Source organism: Athene cunicularia, assembly GCF_003259725.1.
Source record: "Athene cunicularia isolate RWA chromosome 1 unlocalized genomic scaffold, athCun1 chr1_part1, whole genome shotgun sequence".
Classification (NCBI taxonomy): domain Eukaryota; kingdom Metazoa; phylum Chordata; class Aves; order Strigiformes; family Strigidae; genus Athene; species Athene cunicularia.
In genome coordinates, this window is record NW_020799091.1 from 122,813,913 (window position 1) to 122,833,719 (window position 19,807).

Sequence of the window (19,807 nt, forward strand, 5' to 3'; positions counted from 1 at the left end):
AGGAAGGAAGGAAGGAAGGAAGGAAGGAAGGAAGGAAGGAAGGAAGGAAGGAAGGAAGGAAGGAAGGAAGGCAGGCAGGCTCCAGATTCTCAAGACAAAAACCCCACAAAACAAGTAAAAGTAAACACTTAAAAACTTGACAAACATGGAACTCAATTGTATGGTTCTGGGGGCCTAAACAACTATCTTCTCATGGCCCTGGCTGGCAGTATTGAGCAATGTCTCCTCTTCAAGAGAAGGAGCAGCAAAAGATAGCGTCAGATGTTTGCTGGTAGCAATCAGCCCTGCCAGATTTAGAAATGTGTACAAACGATTTTGAACACTTCAGCTCCAGTGCATACATATGTCTCCATAGCGTTCCTCTAACAGGCACCTACTGAGAATAATGTGAAAGGAATCAGAATATGCAACAGGCAGTGCACCTGTATAAGCTGGGCCTATGTTTGGAAGAGCTTTGCACAGCCTGCCTCCCACTGTGCTAACAGCCTTTCATGGTTTTGTTCCTAGCAGTTGAAGATCCATGAACAATCTCTCCTGCCACTGTACCTTTAGCTCCTTATTTCTGGGCATCTCAGTGAGGCTAGACTAAACCGTAGAAATCAAAGAATAGAAATTATTGTTTGGTTAAGGTTAAATCCCAGTTCATCTATCTCAAATCTCCTGCTGAGGTGCTATACAACCTTGGATGAGGAAAATACTTCAAGGTCCTTAGAAAAAAAAAAAAACAACACAAGAAGTACCTTTGAGACCTGAAGCTTGCTGATTGTTCACTAGTCTTATAAAAACAGGAACGGCCACTTACCTGAAAAGAAAAAGAGAAAGAAATATCAATGATTATTCCTTCTTTTAAAAGAAAACTACACTTCATACAAAACGAGAAAGAATAAAATGATTGCGGTGCACCAGCAGGCTGGGTGTGGGATGCCCAGGCCTGCAAAACCTGGGAATAAGTCTCAACATATGATGGCAGAACTGTAGGATAAAGGCAGAACTCAAATACAGAAGGATATGACTGGAAACAATTCGGGTACATTTGTAAACCAGCAGCAGAGTATGTGGATGTTTTTCTGCCCACAAAGGATGTCCCAAATCAAGGCAGCAGGCACATTCTCTGAGGTTTCCTTCCTATTTTCTGCCCTTCTCCCATCTCTGCTATGAATTAGTACAGAAAATTTTCTTCCAATGTGCAAGTCAAGTGTGTCCCTTTCTACAGATTGAAGGATTCAGTCTCTGCAATAGATGTGGAGCTCAGTGACACAGTTTCTGTGAATTCCACTGATTCTGTGGGATCTTCCCATGACAGTCCTCTCCTACCCCCTCTCCACCAAGAAAACCAAACATAAAAAGTCTGAGGAACCTGCAGATTAATTTCTTTCTGTGCAACATGTGTGTACAGTCCCATTAACTGCAACACAGCAGGCCATCGATTGGGGAGGGGAAAATGGCTTTGTTTATGGTAATAGATTTTGAGACTCCTGGTGATAATTTATTTAATAGGAATTTTTGCAGAGCTAGCTATTATACTGATGGAAACCCTCAGAATGGGCTGATTTTAAAAGGGGTGGAGTGAAAACAAGTGGTATTGCTTATTTTTTGAAAAATATTGTTATTAAATAATTTGAAACACATTGATAAAATGTGTCTGAGAGTTACACTGCTGTAATTTATAATACAAATTACATTCCTATTGACAAATGGCAATTTAATCCAGCGATTAACTTCAAAACAATGTGAATTCCTCTGTTGCTTTTTTTTTTTTTTTTTTTACATGAAGCAGGATACGTGCTGGGATCACCAGATGTTATGCTGTTGCTGGACTCAGACTTATTTTCTGCCTCATCTCCCAAAAGGATACACAACCAGGAGTAACCTAACCAACTCCCTTGTCATCTTTAAGTATGGATCAACCCTGGGAAGTATCCACCGGGATATTAATTCTGCATAAATACTTGGTTTCAAGTTAAGCAGTCTCTTTTGCATACAGAAATCATCCTGTCTAGTCCCACCCCAAGAAAACCCCCACAGGGGATAAAACCCAAAACAAATCCACAACTTGCTTGAAATTAATTCACATAGATGATTTAAACAGAAAAGAGATCGTGATCTTGTCCTTGATGTAGCCTCAAGGAACAAACACTAGTCTGAAGGATCAAGCTACCCACTGTGCTGTCTATCCTTCTGCAAATACATCCCGAGACAGATGCACCCATCAACTTAGAGATGCCAAGCCCTTTGCAATAACACTGCAGAGCTACCAGCTGTAATGAGATACTGGGAAATCAGATCATCCTACATTTAAACTGATTTCTATCACTGATATTCTTTGCAGTACAGAACTAGCGTTAAATGCAATAACATGCTGTTGCATGGTCACTTAATTCTAGAAGTAAATTCAATATTTGCTGGCATCCCCTACCCAGAGATACAAAGTGTACATATGTATTGGAGCTGTTAGTTAGAATTACCTTTGCAATGCCTCCTGGGGAAAATCAGGACAGCTTAGGCATCTGTCTGGGAAGAAAGGGTTGTCATTCTCACCCTGTACAAAATTGTTTACAAATTCCTCTGCCTCTTGCTTTGTATTATGATTATGACCCTGTTGCTGTCTTGGACACGTATAGGTTTTGCTGCAAGAAAAAAGAAGGACCTATTCCCACTGCTTTTAATATTTTCAAAGAAGGTGCTGGGGTAGAACAATGGAAACAAACACAGTGTCTTTGTGACACCACTTGTAAGCAGTTAGGAGTAGGTAAGGAACAATGCCAGTGTTCTTCTGATGGGTCCATTGTAGAAAGATCTGCTAGGAGAGCTTTTTCCCAAGTCTGCTATACACAGCCCATTAAGAACTCTGAAGTTCTTCCTTTAAGACCCAATTTTATCATTGTATTTTGGAGCCTCCTTTCCTGGCTGAAGGAAGTAAGGGCACAGAAATATGAATATGAAAAATATTGCAGACATCTGAATTTGGTTCTAAACCTCTAAATGGGTTCTGTCAAATTAAGGATAGGATAATTGTGGATAGATTGTCTGACAGGTGCATCCTAAAAAACAGGCCTGGGTGGCCTAACACCTGGGAGTCGAGTTCATCTCTTGCATTGGGCCATTTTGTGACCTTAGTTAAGCCATATTTTTTTTTATGCTTTTTCCTGTGAAATGATACTCATCAGGATAGTTCCACGATTTGTTAAGTCTCCTAATATATTTCAACAGATAAAAGGTATTCTTTCTAGCACACAGAAAGACCAATTGTGAAAACTCCTCTGCTGCAACAGGACACAGTAGACTCATGACAAAACTCACTTTCTGATTCAACATAATAATACAAACTTTAGCCATATTTGTTCTGAGAAGGATCTCCCTCAATGTCTCTTAAGGAAGCTGTTCCACTTCAGTTAAACAAATATTACTTGCCCAGAGCAAGATTGAGCGTTACTCTGTTGTAATTAAGGTTTCCAATTCTGGTTTCAAGGAAACAGCAGGATTTTGCACCTCAAGTTATTCCCCCCCACCCCCCTCTTGCAATGAAAGTTTCCTTAATTCAATTCAAGCTTGCAAATATCTGCAGGGTAGGCGACATGAATGACATTGCATTTTGCAGCAAATACATGCCTTGTTAAAAATACTTGCTCCAACTCTTGTTCTGACACTGTCTGTGGGAGAAACTTGATGGGGCTCATTGTGCCTTTACAGAAATACCAGTGGCCAAGCATGACTGTGGCTGGGAGAGGCAGTGACACAAACTGGACCCCAACACCCCTTCTGCCAGGGCCAGGATTTCCTTGAGGTTTCCTCTCTGCAAGCTGACCTCTCCTTTCCTCTGCTTAGCTTGAGAATCTTGATGAGAAGAGAGCCCGCGGTGGGATGGCTGCAAATGTAATGCAATCAGAAGATAATGACTTCAGAAGGAGAGGGGAGGGAGGGGATAATCAGCAGAGGCAGATGAACTCCCAAGATATAAAAAAAAAAAGACTCTGTTTTCATGCAGATGTCCCTAGTAATGAAGAACGAGGGAAGAGGAATATCGAGAAAGAGGTGAAATGGAAGCCGATTTGTTTCTAAATAGCACTATTTCAGAGTTTTCCATGGGGTTTAAGTAGCTTCTTAAACTAAGAGTGTCTGGAAATACCCCAGACAAATTCAGACCTCTCAGCCATCTCTCTCTCTCTTTATTATACACATATCCATGCCACAATTTAGAGTTAGCTTTGGTGGGAATTGAGGCTGGAAATATAAAATATGCAGGGAACATCCCCTATCTCCCTTCAGGCTCAGGTTGAGCTCAGTGTCTATGAAAATATTATGCAAATGTGACAGTGTTTTCTTTGGGCAAGCCATTTAACTGAAGCTTTCAACACCTTAGAAGCCTGGAGACAAAGGGTGCAGGTAATGATAAATGCAATTTATTTACAATGGACATAAAATGGAAGGTGTAGGCGGCTGCTACTACAGGTGATCTCCCCTGCTCTCTCCACCCGCTCAATCACAGACTTCAGCCTTCCCTTGTGATGCCTGCCTGTTTCCTGGGGTGAGGGGTTTCCAGGGATCACTCTGCTCAGAGGTTTCTCTCTCCCTGATCAGATTCTGCATTTTATATTCAGGTATGTGACTTCCACAGGCAAGAAGTTTTAACTTCTAAAACCAAAGCAGTAAATGACCTGACCTTGGCAAGCTTCACTACGAGTACCGACCCAGGGTTCAGACCTGGAAGAACCTGTGAAGATTTTCAGCCCCTTTGAGGAGAAACTAGAGACAGCTACAGTACTACATTGCACTCCTAGAAATCCTGCCTAGCCTAATGGTATCAATACTTTATGGCAACAGCGCCGAGCACAACACACACATTGCAGGATGTGAAGCTGCTGAATCTAGACCAGAACAGACCACTGAGGTACCACAGGGGGCTGCTGTGCAAAAAAACAGTGAGCCAAAATGTCTTTTAGTGCACACTGCTAAGGCCTGCGTTGCGGCTAAGATACACTCAGTGGCCTCAGCTTCCCAGGTGGTTACATACCTCTCTCTTCATCCCTCCCATATATTTAAGTGTAGGTGTTAGCATCAGTATCCTGAACAAATTCCAACGAGCGCCCGTATGCTCTGCCTCTTTCCATTCCCTCAGCAGATTAAGTGGCTAAGCTCTTCTCTTCCCGCACTAAATGCCTGCTCTGTTAGAGAGCGCTGATGCACTCACGTCAGCAAATTAAGTTGGGATGGCTGAGGGCATGATGGCCTGCAGCTCTCCATCAAACCTCTCTCCCAGAGATTGCAGTTCTCACGTAAGGGACAACCAAACAGCTCCTGGGTCAGCTGCTGCTCTTTACAGCTCACCCGATTAGCATGAATCAAATTGATGTTGGCTTACTTTACCAGGCTGGCTGTAAAACTGTGCTAGGGAAGGGGCTGCTTCATGAGCCATTCAGCTGTCCCTGCTGTGGGGTGGTAACATCTGGCAGAAGCTTGAAGCTGAAACCACTTGCACCCCACAAACTTCATTAGTTGTTGAGCGAATGTAAAAAAAAATACGTGGTGCGTTCCACTCCAGAAATGGCTGCTGTACGGGAAGAATAGCAGGTGAGGCGACCTCTATAAAACCATGTTTCCAAAGGATGATCAAACATAAGGAAGGTGTAATGAAGTAACTTATTCTTTATTATTATTACCCCAGAGACCCAATACCCTCTTAAAAAAATCTAATCCTTTTTAATTTGTTCTAAGTAAAACCATTACTTATAAGTATGACAACTGTATTACTAATTATGTCATAATTTTATGCCGAAGCACAAGTGAAAATGGCTTAAAGTCTAAATTAGACCTAATAAAGAATTAATTTAATAAATCACTTGATCTCCCCCAAAAATTATTTACTTAAAATTAGAGTTTGCTGAAAAATCTCACATTACTTTTTATTAATGCCACATAAAGTAATTGTGTAATTAGAAATTCACTTACAAGGTGACACAATTTACTCGATAATGATGCACAGCATTCATATAGCACATAGCAGCTAGAAAGATCCCAAAATACTCTGTTAAAAATGCACCAGAGTCCAAGCGTCACTCTGCTCATCCCAGAACCGCAGCCACCTCTGGGCTGGAAGCAGGCAACCGCTTACTGGAGTGTGTCAATGCTCTGCAGCGATTTAGGAAGGAGCCTGAAGAATACAGCACTCCACTAAGCGGGGGAAAGCAAACTAACATAATTCCTGGGAAATACGGTCAGGCCACAGGGGTTTGTATTGGTTTGTTCACAATAAATTATCACGGGACCGTATAAGGCTGCAGAGTATCGTTACTTTCAGCCTAGGCCCCACTGGTGATGTGACCTCCCCTCAGAGCCAGACCTGTCTTAAATGCTCGCTCCAGCACTGCTCAGGACAGCGTTCTGGCTTGTGGATTTCTTTGTGGAGTCCCTTACAGCAGTGCGGGCTTCCTTGGAAAGGACCCGTTCGACTCTTGACTAGATTCAACCTCATCTAGTTCATGGAGTCTGATTAATCAGAATCAGCAATAATGAAATTAGAAGTAAGAGTGAATCATGTCCTTCAGGGAGTGTGCACTTCCTTCCTGGTGCTGTACAGGGAAAGTGCTAGCTTGCAAAAAAATATTTTTATGGGTTTTGGGGCCCCTTTCTTCCCTTTTACCTTGAAGTGCTTCACATATTTTCATTTATTAAGCCTGCATGATGAGTAAATTTAACAACTCTCTATTTTGGGATTGAAGTGCATTTTGGCTCCATTTTACAGAGGAGACAGACACAAAAAAAAATCAGTAAGTTTGGGACAGAACAGGCAAAAGCATATCATCCTCTTGTGCATTTTAACTAGTAGCTCATCTATCACACTTGAAAATATGGAAATTTACAGTGAATTGGATCTTCCCTGGGACAAAGCACATCTTTAAAATGAAACAAAACAGCCAGATCACTGAAATCCACCCTGGACAAGTGATGCTCCTCAGTGAAGAAGCTGGTGTTAGGATTTGCCTGGAAGTATCTGTGTCTGTGTGGCTGAAGGGGAAAGCCAGGATGCTTTCAGTTCTGAAGAGAACTGGTGCTGTGATGATGCCTCTGCCTGTGTTTGAAGGATCACAGATCATGCCTAAACCACATCAGTAAGAAAGCAGGAAGGTGGTTGCAATGACTTGACCAAAAAAAAAAAAAAAAAAAAGATAAGCAATGTGGGCAAAACGGGGAGAGGCTGAATGGACTTACAGCTGCAAATGATTCCACAATACTTTAGGGTTTTTTTAAAACTCATTTCCATTCCTTTTTAAAGGCACAAAATGAAAGAAACAAATCTATGTCATCAAATACTTCCGCTCACATACTGGAAACAGATTATGCTAGCTAAAATTAGTCCAGATTGAAACTTATTTGTCTATGATCTCCGTCAGTAGTTTCGAGTGCACTGTCTAAATGCAAGAGCCTCCTGGCAAGATGTACGTTGTAAAAGCTTGAGCAATTTGGATGGGACTCCTGTGTCACCTGCCATGTTTGTTCCCCTCCTTGCCTGAATGAATCTTTAACTCCTCAAAGCGAATTTTAAGTGTAGGTCTTGCCAATTGCGAATTCAGAATTTGTTGTCAGTGAGCTTCACCTGAAATGTACTCTTTCTACAAACCTTTCTCATCATAAATATGCTCACTGGAATAATCACAGGATGTGGATGCCATGAGAGTGTCAATGCAATCAAGACAAATTGGTGAAAGAATTGAGAAAACTACTTGACAGCACTCATCCAGCTTGGATGAAGACTACTTAAACATTCCCCCTGCTTTCCTGCACTACAGGAGGTCCTTTGACACCAGCGTGCTCATGCTCTGCTACACGCTGCCAGTAGTGCTGGGCCCCCACAACTCTACCACCGAGTGTGCAGGTCTCAGCTACCTGAACTAAAACATCTGCTAGTTGGCTGCAGCTGGAGGCTTTTTTCGCAGCTGCGCACCAGCCACCACAGAGGGATGTGGTACACACTTATCCAACGTGCTAGATCTCTCCGTTCTCATTCCAAGCGCACGGGAGTTCAACTCCCCTTACCATCTTCCACTCTGCAATGACATCAACCGTGGGTCACCAGAGCAGATCGAACACAGGAAGCCTTGAAGAAGGGTTGAAAATTATAATAAGGGCATTACCATGAATCAGCTTGGGAATGATTAAATGTTGTGTCATTTTGGGATGCCTCAGCCTCTGGGACACAGACTGTCACAATAAGAAATACGGACTAAAACCCTAGAATCGGTTTTAAGCTGGAGCTGAATATAGTTATAAAAGACATTCTATGATATAACTGCCAAAACCAGCAAGGGCTTCAAAACAGACACCTAGGGCATTTTAAATCTTATCGAAGATATCCTCACACATTTGACAGATCTTTTACTCTATTCATGAGAAAGCTATGTTACAATGTTAAGTCCTTTTCCTGAAAGTCTATCTTCTGTCCGTTTTTCTACCACCCTATGCACTTCCCCTACCTCAAACACCATGATATCAGTGCTGAAATTTTAGGATCTTAGAGGAATCCAACATTTCCTCTCCTATTTCTGAGTATAGCAGCTGGTAGTTATTTAGCAAGCATCATTTTTAAATGATCTGGAAGAAGCTGACTGTTGCATCTGGCATGGTGTGAAAGACCAGTAGCTAAATAACTATCAAAATGCTCAGGATGAGTGTAGCCAAAGCTTCTGTGCACAAAACCTACAACACTGAAGCATCAACGCATGCGCGTAGCCAAATAGGCCCAGTATGGTTTGGCAGGGGATCACTATGGTCACCATGTCTACAGCGACAGGACCCCATGGTCATCCACTGTGTGGTGAGCAGCAGTGGCAGAAGCCAAGCTCAGCATCTATTAGCTTCTTTGTTTCAATGTAATGTGGAGGTTGCAATAAATTTTATTTATTTAACAGTGTAGCAAGCTCTACTGCTATAGCAGAAGAATTTCAAGTAGACTTGGTGGAACATTTTCAACTAAGTATTTTCTGGTCAAAATGTGATGTTTAGTGGAAGCCAAAACATTTCAAGTTTAGGGCAGACTATCTGAGCATTTCCAAAGGGTGACAGAGAGACCCAAATCAAAATACTTAACATCTTCATTCCAAAAGCAGAGCAGACATTTTAACACAATTGTGCTTCATTAAAATGCTTGAAAAGTTTTGGGTGTAATCCAGCATGGATCAAAAACAAAATTCAGAAACTCAGAAGTTGTCATGATACAGAATTATCATTCTCCAGCCTGCTTGAGTTCCGAAAAGCTTGGAGAAGGGGGTGGGGTTGTTGTTTTTTTTAAAATCATCACTGGAAATGGATTCATGCCACAGAAAGCAGATTCAAAATTAAAATGTGACAGAGTTCAGAGGTGCGTGGGTCTAAGTTTGTAGTCTGGGCTGTTAAAGAGATAACACACAGGCTTGGAGCCAATTCTAAAATTATCCATAAAAATCAGGATGTCTCCTTCAGATACAGGGTGCAAGTGTGATCTCTGCTGACAACAGCTCCGAATCCAGCTAGTTAGAGACCATCTCTATGGATTCCCAGATATGTTGATGAGCTGGCAGTTGACAATGTGTGTGTCAGGGATAACATTTTCTTATATGTATCAATGATGGCATTTAATTTCTGCATGAAATTTCTGCATTTATTTTCTGGATTAAAACTGTCCAGTCCCCTAAAGAAATTAAATGCTTGTTAAAAGAAAGAGGCTGTTTGATCTTCCCTTTGTGGAATTTCAAGCTTCTGACTTGCAAATCTTGTTCGACTATCATCTTTGAACTACAGCGCTAGCCTTCTGTTTGCAGAGAGGCTTATGCTAAGTTGACGGATTCCAGTGGCCCAAATAGGCTGCCTTCTCACCGATGGAACTCACTTAATGGTACAAGGAATGAGAATTAGATCTTTGAATTTTTAAGTAAGTTCGTGTTGAGAGAGAGGCTCTCAAGTCCTGAAGAAATTATAAGCCGTACAACAATGCCAGGAGGAGAGGTATATGCACTGATCTGATTTCCTGTCCCCAGCCCCCAAAACCTGACTAAGTATCACCCATTTTGCAGCTGGTTTCAGATTTAAGTGTAGAAATGTGCCCTCTGGTTCTCAGCCTACACAGAACACACTACATTTAGACTTTTTAAGTATAATGTTAACATATGCTAGCTCACATACTCAGGAAGTACACTGAGAACAAGACACATGGACTTTAGCTTCCCTCTTCTAGTTCATCTCAAGTTCAAGCACAACCTTGACTCAAGGTTTGGAAGATGTGTGCTAGCTTGATTTACTTCATGTGATCCACCATTTACTTTTAAATCTTCAATCAGAGACTCTCTTCTCAGAAGTGAAGATTATCAACAGGGGCACAAACGCTTCCCACTCTTGCTTTTCTGGTAATACTGACCAATATGTGGAAGTAAACAAATTTCTTCTCAAAATGGTTCTGTTCCCAGTTGTTGAAACATCGTCTTTATTGATTGGTTGGGTTTTTGTATTACTCAGTCAGGATTCATGGAAAGGGGTAAGGAGAAGGGCAGCAGTGAGACAGAGGAAGACGGATGTGAAGAAATTTCAGATCCATCTAACAGTGTTGTTTGCCTCGCTTTGCTTGACATATGTAACAGTGTCTGTATGATACAGTTCTATGATAGGAATATGATGGCAGAAGATAAATGCAAGGAATAAGCAAACCATTTCCAAGAGAGACCAAGTTTGGTAGATTCATATGCTTTAAGGTCAGAACAGAGGCTTAAACAATCCCTCCTGGCCTTCTATATGTCACAGGGCTTTAATCTTCACCTAGCTATCCTTGTACTCAGCTCAGTGACTTTTCCCTGGCTAATACATCCTTTTTTTAGCAAGGTGTCCAGTCTTGAGTGAAGGTGATGAAGAGTTAGCATGTCCTAAGGGATTTTGTTCCAGTGTTTGATCACCTTCGCTGTTGAAAGGTTGGGCCTAATTTGAATTTGTCTGACATCAATTTCCATGTTTTGGTCCTTGCTATGTCTTTGTCCACTAGATTAAAGCATTTTGTAGCACCCATTTATTATTTTTTTAAAATGAAAATACTTATGCTCTGTAATCAAGTTCCCCCCTGAATCTTTTCAGATAAATTAGACTGATCTTGAAGTCTCACTGCAAGTCATTTTCTCCAACCATCAAAGTCATGTTGAAGACTTTTTTTTTCTGCACCCAGTGCTGCAACATGCTCTGAAAATGTAGATACCAGAAAAAGACACAGTATTTCAGAACTGGACTCAACAATGTCATATGAGAGAGAAAACCATTTCACATTACATTTCATTGCTGCTGCATTCATAAATCTATAGTCTTTAAGCCTCTTTTTACTACTGCACCAGTTGGAAATCTGAGATCTACGTATACACCACCTTATTCTTCCATTGCAGATACAGTCCTGCCATCTGAAAGCATAATTGGCTGTTGTCTCCCTAAATACCCAAATTAATTTTGTGTGCACTACATACCTTTGTATGAAGGGATGCAGCCTTTCTGAGCAATCCATGGATTAGATTTTTACTGTCATTATTTTGTATCCTTCTACTAATCTTTGTGTCATCCGCCCTTTTTATCAGCATACTTATTCCCAGATCATCGATGAAAAGGCTGAACAAAATGGGGCTTTGTACTGATTTCTCAGAAGCCAGTCTGGAATGCTCCCATTTGATGATAATTCCCCATTGACAAGTGCTTTTTGAGATCTATCATTTAGCTTTCTCTCAACTCATTTAATCTCTGCTTTATTGGTATTGCATAGTGTTAACATTTTATCAAAATGCCATGAGGTATTATATCATGTTAGAAAAGTCCAAATACGAAGTCATCTTTATGAACCAGACTTATAATTCCAGAGGAAAAAGCAGATTTGTTTGAAAAAGCCTATTTTCCTTAAATCTGTGTTGACTAGTGCTAATGACATTCTTACCATCTTATTCTTTAGCTGCTGGATTCTATATAATAATTTTTATCCTTTTATTCTGGAACAATGTCAAAATAACTGCCCTACTGTCACACGAGTCATCCTGGTTGTTTTGTTTTGAGTCCAGCACATTAACATTCTTCTAATACTTTCTGTTACTCTCCCACAAAGATCTGAAGTTAAGGTCTTTGAGATCAATCAATTTTTGCGAGCTCTTTGGTGCAAGCCACCAGGGCCTATAGATTTTAAATGTCTACCCTTAGTAAGCGTTGGTTAATATCCATCACAGATATTATCAAACTGAAAAATACCTCGCCATCCTCACCGTGGAGGAACAGTTAACATATTCCAGCCTAAACCACCTGCAACAGGCTTCTGAAAACTCTTCTACATTTGGGACTTCAGTGCACTCCACTAACTTCCCTTCCCGCCTTGGAAACACTCCAGTAACTTCCCTTCACACCTTGGAAATGCCCCATATGGAACATCTAGGAAGAAGCTGGTTTTACATGAACATGATGCAAGTTTTTTCGCACTTCATCAAAAGACATGCAAATGAATGCATTGCTGAGCTTGAAACTGGTAGCAATGGTTCAACGTGGGCAAAAAGAAAGCCTCCCTCTGAAACACTGAAATGTTTTTTCCATCACTGCAGACTATAGCATTAGCCTGGCCAGCCATCCCTCTGACCTATAACCCATGCGTTATCTTCCATTCAGACCTCTTTCTGGGTCCACACACTTGGGCTTTGTATAAATCTCAAAGACTTTTGCTAGAAAACGTGTCTAAGGCATGAATTCCTGATCCATTTTCACTGTAGCTGAAAGAGTTGCCCAGGCTCACATCAGCCTACCCTTTCATTACTACAATATCCTTTTCCTGGCCTTAACACAGCAAACATGCCCAGCTCAAATCAGTGCAGAAAGACAAAGGTCAAATTCCCTTCCTGTCATTTGGAGTATGTTGCACCGTTCTCTAATGTTTCTTTTGGCTTTCCCCTCTTCTACTTCATGAAACACAAGCTGTTTGTCTTCACTGTCAAGGCTTTTTTACATCTCGCCCGCCTCCAAGCATCACCTCTGAATCTCTACTGAAAGGTTAGCTCCCATGTCTGATGGACAGTGTTGCCAGACGCCATCAGATTTGAAATGTTTTCAACAGCACCTCTGAGCTTTCTCCGCTAAACTTTTGCAAAGCTGCTTCATTGTCCTCCTTAAAACTCTCTTTATACTAAAACTGCAATGATCACAAAGGAATAATGATGACAGCTAGGCTTCAGGTGCTCGGGCACCTATGTCTCTCAGGCTGAGCCATAATGCTACCTCTCTTTTTCTTTTCGCCTCCTCATCTCTTCATCTGTGTCTGCCTTTGTCTCTTGCCTTATATTTAGATAAAATATATAATCTGGGCTTTTTTAGAAATGATAATAATGATTGTGTAAGACTTTCAGCCAACACTCAACACCGATATCCTCCCTAACACCATGACTGCTTTGCATGCATGCAGATAGGTATGCTGGGGAGTGACCTTGTTTTCTGATATGGTTGGGTGGGCTGCCAGGGTGCAACTATATTCATAAGTTAAGCAGTGCCTGGAGGTGGTCCTGGGAATGGAACAATAATCAGTTGTACTGTTAAACAGTTTAGCAGGGCCCCAGCACAGCTCTGCAAGCACCCTGCCAAATAACTCTCAGCACCACTTAGGAAGTAGCACATTCCTGGGGCCAGGCTCAACTCACAGTCTTCATCCAGCCTTGCTGGTTAAAATGGTAAAAGAGTTTATCACCATGGGAAAGGCTATTCTGGACCAGTTGTCCTCAGTACACTTTTAGTTTATTTCTGCAGACATTCCCACAGGTTGCCCTCCTCCTAGGCTTCAGCACATGGCTGTTTCCATGCATGATCCTGCAGTTTTGACTTACCCATAACTGTGAAAGGCTAAGAGCAGCTTTATGCAGAGTACCATTCCATCCCTGTTATTCATTCTCTTGTTCCTTAATGGCCATAGTCACATTTTAGACATTATAATCAAATGCTTTATCCCACCAGATTTTAATCAAGTGAGTTATGCCAAAATTATTCCCATCAATGAGTATGTCCCATGCCTCCTCCTCACTGCCTGCAGTCCTAAGGGAGTGGTGCTCATATCATAGCAGAAGAACATCTTTTCTATGCATTATTTGCAGTATTGGTTCAATCTGTTTGATGCACCCGGAAGCTGAATGCATCCTGTGGCTGCTGCCTTAGCAGTACAGTAGTATTCCCAGCCACTCAAGGGAACTTCTGGGTACGGAAAGAAACACAGAGCAATTGTCTGTTCCTGACTTTGGAAGTGGTTATATGCCAACCCCATTCTACACCGGAGCTGAGCACAACCTCAGGACTGCCCAGAATTTTGCTACTTTATAATGTGCTCTCAAGTCTATTACATGGGAAGGATATGGCTAGAGATAAATGCACTCCAGAGTTTTTTCCTGTGCCCTAATAGGCTGCCAGCTGCAAGAAACCGATGCTAAACTAATTAGAGATCATTCTAGGCCCGTTACTTCTAGAATTTAACTTTAAAAACACCACAGATGAGATTTTGTAAGGGAAAAAGGAGCACAGCATCCTAGTGCAATTTGCTACCGTCTCTCAATATGATTACTGCAGGGGTAAAGCAGGGGTGGGGGGTGGGGGCGGGAAGAGGGACAGAAAAAACAGAGAGATGCGAGACATGATTAAAGCATGGTGTCATCCTATCCACCCTGTCAATGTCACATCTGACTGGTCAAAAACCTCCCTTCAAGTGGCAAGGGCCCTCAAAAGGAGCAATTCTGCCACAAAGACATTTCTGCTGAGACAAATTCCAAACCCAAGATTGTGGTCAAGGCGACCCACTATATGTGACACCTCTAAAGGGCAATTTGTCCTCCCCCTGCCAGAAACCCTGGAATCACTAAATGCACAGAGCACACTGACAGCTCCACCTCATCTCTTAACTGTCACTTTACTTAAAGCTGCTCTCATGGCCTCACAGAGAAAAATATTCTTCTTTAACAGCCTCAAGTACACAAATAAAGTGTAGTTTTGTTTTTTTTGCCTCTCAGAAAGCCCTTTCAAGAGCTCAGGCCTGTGATTCCTTGAAGTAAGTGTGCTTTCAAAAAGGAAATCTCTAGTCCAAGATCAACAGGGGAAGGATCAGGAGACTGGAAAATAAAATCAGCTCTTAGCCTGAGGAGAGTGCACTCAATGAAAGAACCTGTCTGGATTTAATAGGGGAACATGGGCATTAATGGCTTTCAAAAGATCACAGTTTCTGGTTTGAATGAAGGAAGCTTTTGACCTTTGGTACAGATACATTAGGCAACCCCTTGATGTTCTCTAGTTAGTCCTTTCCATGGATAGCAGCACCTGATGAATTGGCACTCTACTTATACCTGATTAGCACTCAGAAAAAGACTCCTTTGGTGAATAAGCCCTAGGTTTGGGTTTGACACAGACAGCCCAGTCAGGGTAATGGAGGAAGGAGTTCACTGTACTGCTGAAAAAGCCCAAACTTGCCTTCAAACAATGGGGCAGATATTTTTCCAGCAAAGAAAAGAGAATTTCTGGCAAGACATGTGTCTGACAGATAGTGACAGAGACGGCCCAAGACAGGCACACCATGAGCAAGGGCCATGCAAATGATCACCAGACAATCTGTCAGTGTACCCCAAACCTCACCGGGGGACGATGAACTGGTATTCTCATCATGTTTTTCCATCACTACCCCACCTGAACTGAAGCAACTGAATTCACTTAATCCCATCCTTACTTCCACGCTCTCTCCACACACTACTGCCCCATGGAATCCTTTCCTATTGCAATTTGCAAGGGCTGTACCCAGGTCCTCCTACAGTTCAGGACACTGAGATGCCAGCTTTAATCACTGCAGCCTATGTGTACACGTCTCCTTCTGAGGGACACCCACTATCGTCAGCATAGAAACTTCGGTGTAAAATTCACAAATGATAACAAAACATGTAATTCTTGACATAAAATAATACAATGGCGAACAGGGGCTATGTATGACAGTTTAAGATACCTGTCATTGGAGTCGTCCATGGAAAAAGAGATGTCAGCCCAGTTCTGCAAACCTGCATCTCTGACAGTCCACATCAGGCGTGGAGAATGCAAAGACAAAGGGAGATTTAAAGAAGTGATCACAGATAGATGAAGAGAAGAAAAACAGTATCTTGTAATTCCTTTTCCTAAGAGCTAACTTCCTCTTCTGTGTAGAACAGAAAAGGCTGAGCTAGTGCTTTGGGTTTGATTTTTTTTTCACCTTTAATTATGCATCATCAGTGACAAGCTCATGTGGAGCTAAAAGCTGGATCTGGGCATGAAGCTAATTTTTGGAGCTATTGGCTGTTCACTACCAGGAATAAAAATGATTCCTTGTCTTCCTAGATTTGGTTTAAGGAGCAAAACCTCTTTGTCTCTCCCTCCATATTAGCTGCCTACAGACAGCTCCATTTTCCATTTGTGCATTTAATTATCCCTTCCTATGTGAACTACTTTACATTTGTGCTTATTGAATCTCAGCTTATTGATTTCAGCTCACTTCTTGAATTCATCATAGTCGGACTCTGGGCTAATCCTATTCTCCAATGCATTGGCGATTGCTTCCAGCTTTGTGTTGCATATGAATTTGATTAGCATACTCTCCGTTCTGGTCTCCAGTGAAAATGTTAATGAAAACATCGAAAAGTATCAGATGTAGAGCACACATAGGACTCCACGCACCACTGCCTAACCTGACTCTAAACCTTCAATAACAGACAGTACTTCTGGGGTATGGATGGACAACCAACCAACACTTGGCTAAGTGATTTGCAAGAATTCAATTGAGTTTATATTCTGCAGGAACAACTCACAAACCTGGATCAAATATAAAGAGAGGTCAAGGAAACAGCATTTGAACTGAGAAGGTGTACGAGTTTGATGTTCAATCAGAGTTAAGAGTTCAAATTCAAGGATACCACAATAGTCCCTGAAACTTCAGCTTCAAAAACCAGAAACCTCAAAAGGCATACTTTTATTTTTGGCAAGTTTACTGCTATCTCAGGCTTAATTTCACTGGTGTGGCTCTTCTCACATACTTTAAAAGGATGCCAAATGGCAAAGTAGGCTGGTTCTGGTATGGAACTAGCTTTCCAGAAATAAAAGGATCTAGGATTTAAGAGTTCATCCTCATCTCTAATCAAATGCTTCATTAAGCTGGTTATATCCATGACCTTTTCTTAAGCCATAAGGCTTAGGGGTTTTGTCTTTTTCTTTTGGGTGGACAGGGGCTGGGTATGTGTGAGGAATCCATGTTACTTTACATTAGTTGCCTCCAGAAAGTTTCACATGGGTTGGTTTTTGAGCTAGGCACTCACCAGTGTTGAAGTTTCTTATACCAGTGCTCAATTCCCATATTCTCTCTTGTTTGCAAGTTTAATGCTGCTGGGTTTTCACCTCCCCTCTCTCCTCCTTTGGTAGATGTTGCTTTGCAACGTACTTTACTTTGTCTCCTTCTCTTCTCTAACACAGCAGAACCTCAGCACTCCTCAGAAGACCCCCCAAACACTAATTTCTGATAGCAGTAAGGAAGCAAGACACAGAGAGGGCAAAATTATTTTGTTTATAGTGAGATTAATCTCTTTCTGAAAACCAACAGACAACCCCTGGAAGGGATGGCTTATTCCTGACTCAAAAAGATGCACCCAAACAGTGCATTTTTGGCTTCTGGAATGTACCAGATGGCACAGATTTAAAAAAAAAGTTTCCTAACTCTTTTCTAATCCTGCCTTCATATTTCTGTGCTCATAACAACTCCTTCTCCCAGAATTGTGTTGATGCAGGACTTCATCACTTTTACTGTACCTCTTACAACAGCTCTTTGGACCATACAGCAATGTCCAGGAGATAACACTGATCATTCATTTCCAAAGCCACATACACCTAGCTGGGTTAATTTGCATTATCAGCAGTGTGTGTTGGGATCTGTGAGATCATAACATGATGATTTATTTCTGAGGGAGGCTCACAAGTGGCTGTAAGTAAGCGTGACTAGAGTGAAGGTGCCATAAAGTTTGTTCTACTTGAGCAAAGGATCTTTCTGACCTAAACCATGACAGAGATCTACTCCAGCTTTTCAACAGTTGCCCTGAAATCCTCATGTAGATGGTGCCACCGAATATGACATATCCTTGCATCAGTTATCCTGTTCTTATCATCCTTTCCAGCAAAGTTAGAACTGCAACCTCTTCTTGGCTTTCACTTATTTGCTCTCAGTCTCCATTGAAATTCCTTATATTTTACTTATAAATCTAATATTAAATCTGTAATATACCTATATATAAAAAGTAGCATAGAATGTCTGCTAGTTAAAAGCACAGTTCAGATATCAACTAGCACTCCTTTTGCAACCTCATGTGATGAAAATCTCTCATTTGACAGTGGTAATAGCCTCTTCAGTCTGCAGAGGGCCACTGTCCTTAAAGCTGATTGGATACCACTGTGTTAGAGCAGCAGGTTTTCTCAAACACCACCACATTCAGAAGGACTGTGCGAGGTCAACTGGTTCCTCCTCCTTACTCGCAGCTGAAGCGAGGGAAAAATGCATTAAGTGTTTGCTTAATTTTAAGGTCTCAGTATACCCAGAAACAGCACCCAAGATGTCATTCGGTCAAAAATCATGGAAGATGTGCTTAGCATCGTGTTGAGTAGACAAGAGTAGGTGTTAACCTGTACAAGCTCCATTCTCCAAAGGAACAGATGGCCTGGAATATGCCTGTCCTTTCTCATTTTTCAGCCGCCCATCCAGTACTATCGACTACTTTCCTCTTCCACACTGCAACACCCTTAAACCCAGTGGGCAATTCTCATAGCTGCCACAGAGAGGTTTTTACTGCGCTTTTATTTAAGGGACTTTCTATGACCCTGTTTATAACATGCTGATGTTCTGAATAGGGTAGCAAGGGAAAGAAAAGCTATTGTCTGAAATGCACAGAGTGGAAATGGAAGCACAGACAAAGCTTCTGAAAAGACTTAAATGATGCCTAATGATGGGGGTAATCACAAAGCAGCATTCTCAAAGGCACATGAATATCTAATCCTTATTTGTTTAATTGAAAGGTGAGCAACTTAATGGAGGTTTTTTTAGCATTTCACTACGTATCTACCTGCATCATAAAATGCCTGAATACCTTTGAAAATCTGGCCCTTGGCCTCTATCTCATTTCAAGAAAGAGAAGTAAACAACTAGAAATGTAAATGAAAGGAATTTGCACTCCTCAGTATCCAAATCTTTTCTGAAAAATAGGTGTAAGCTCTGTCTTTCTTAGAAAATACTACTGTAAGTAGTTTACCTGGAAATTCCAGAGCTATTAACTGATCTGCTTGACCTCACCGTACCACTCGTGAATTCATTCTTCTCATTCCCTAAAGACTCATGAGTTGGGTAATATTGGCACTATTTACATTATGCTTTAATGAGCGCCGAAAGCTTTGCATTTTCTTAATGAGAACTGAAGTGAAATTGAAAACTACAGGCTTTGTTTAAACAAGAACAATGTGAATCTGGCAGAATTCAGACCAAGCTACAGCTGAAATACTGACCTATATGAAAGCCAAGAATGGATTAAGAACATGACTGAAAGGAATTCCCACAAGATACAACCAGCTTTAACTGAAGTGTCATACAGAAACAGTAGCTACGCATTTGTAAATATTACACACTTAGCAGTGCACAGAATTCACCTCTTACTGTCTTACAATAAGCAAAATAAATATAAATTTAAATTTGTAAGAAAAGGCATAAGGAAATCAAACAGCCTAATACAGGTGGAACTGTAGATAAGTGAAAATCTAGATGTGTAACTCT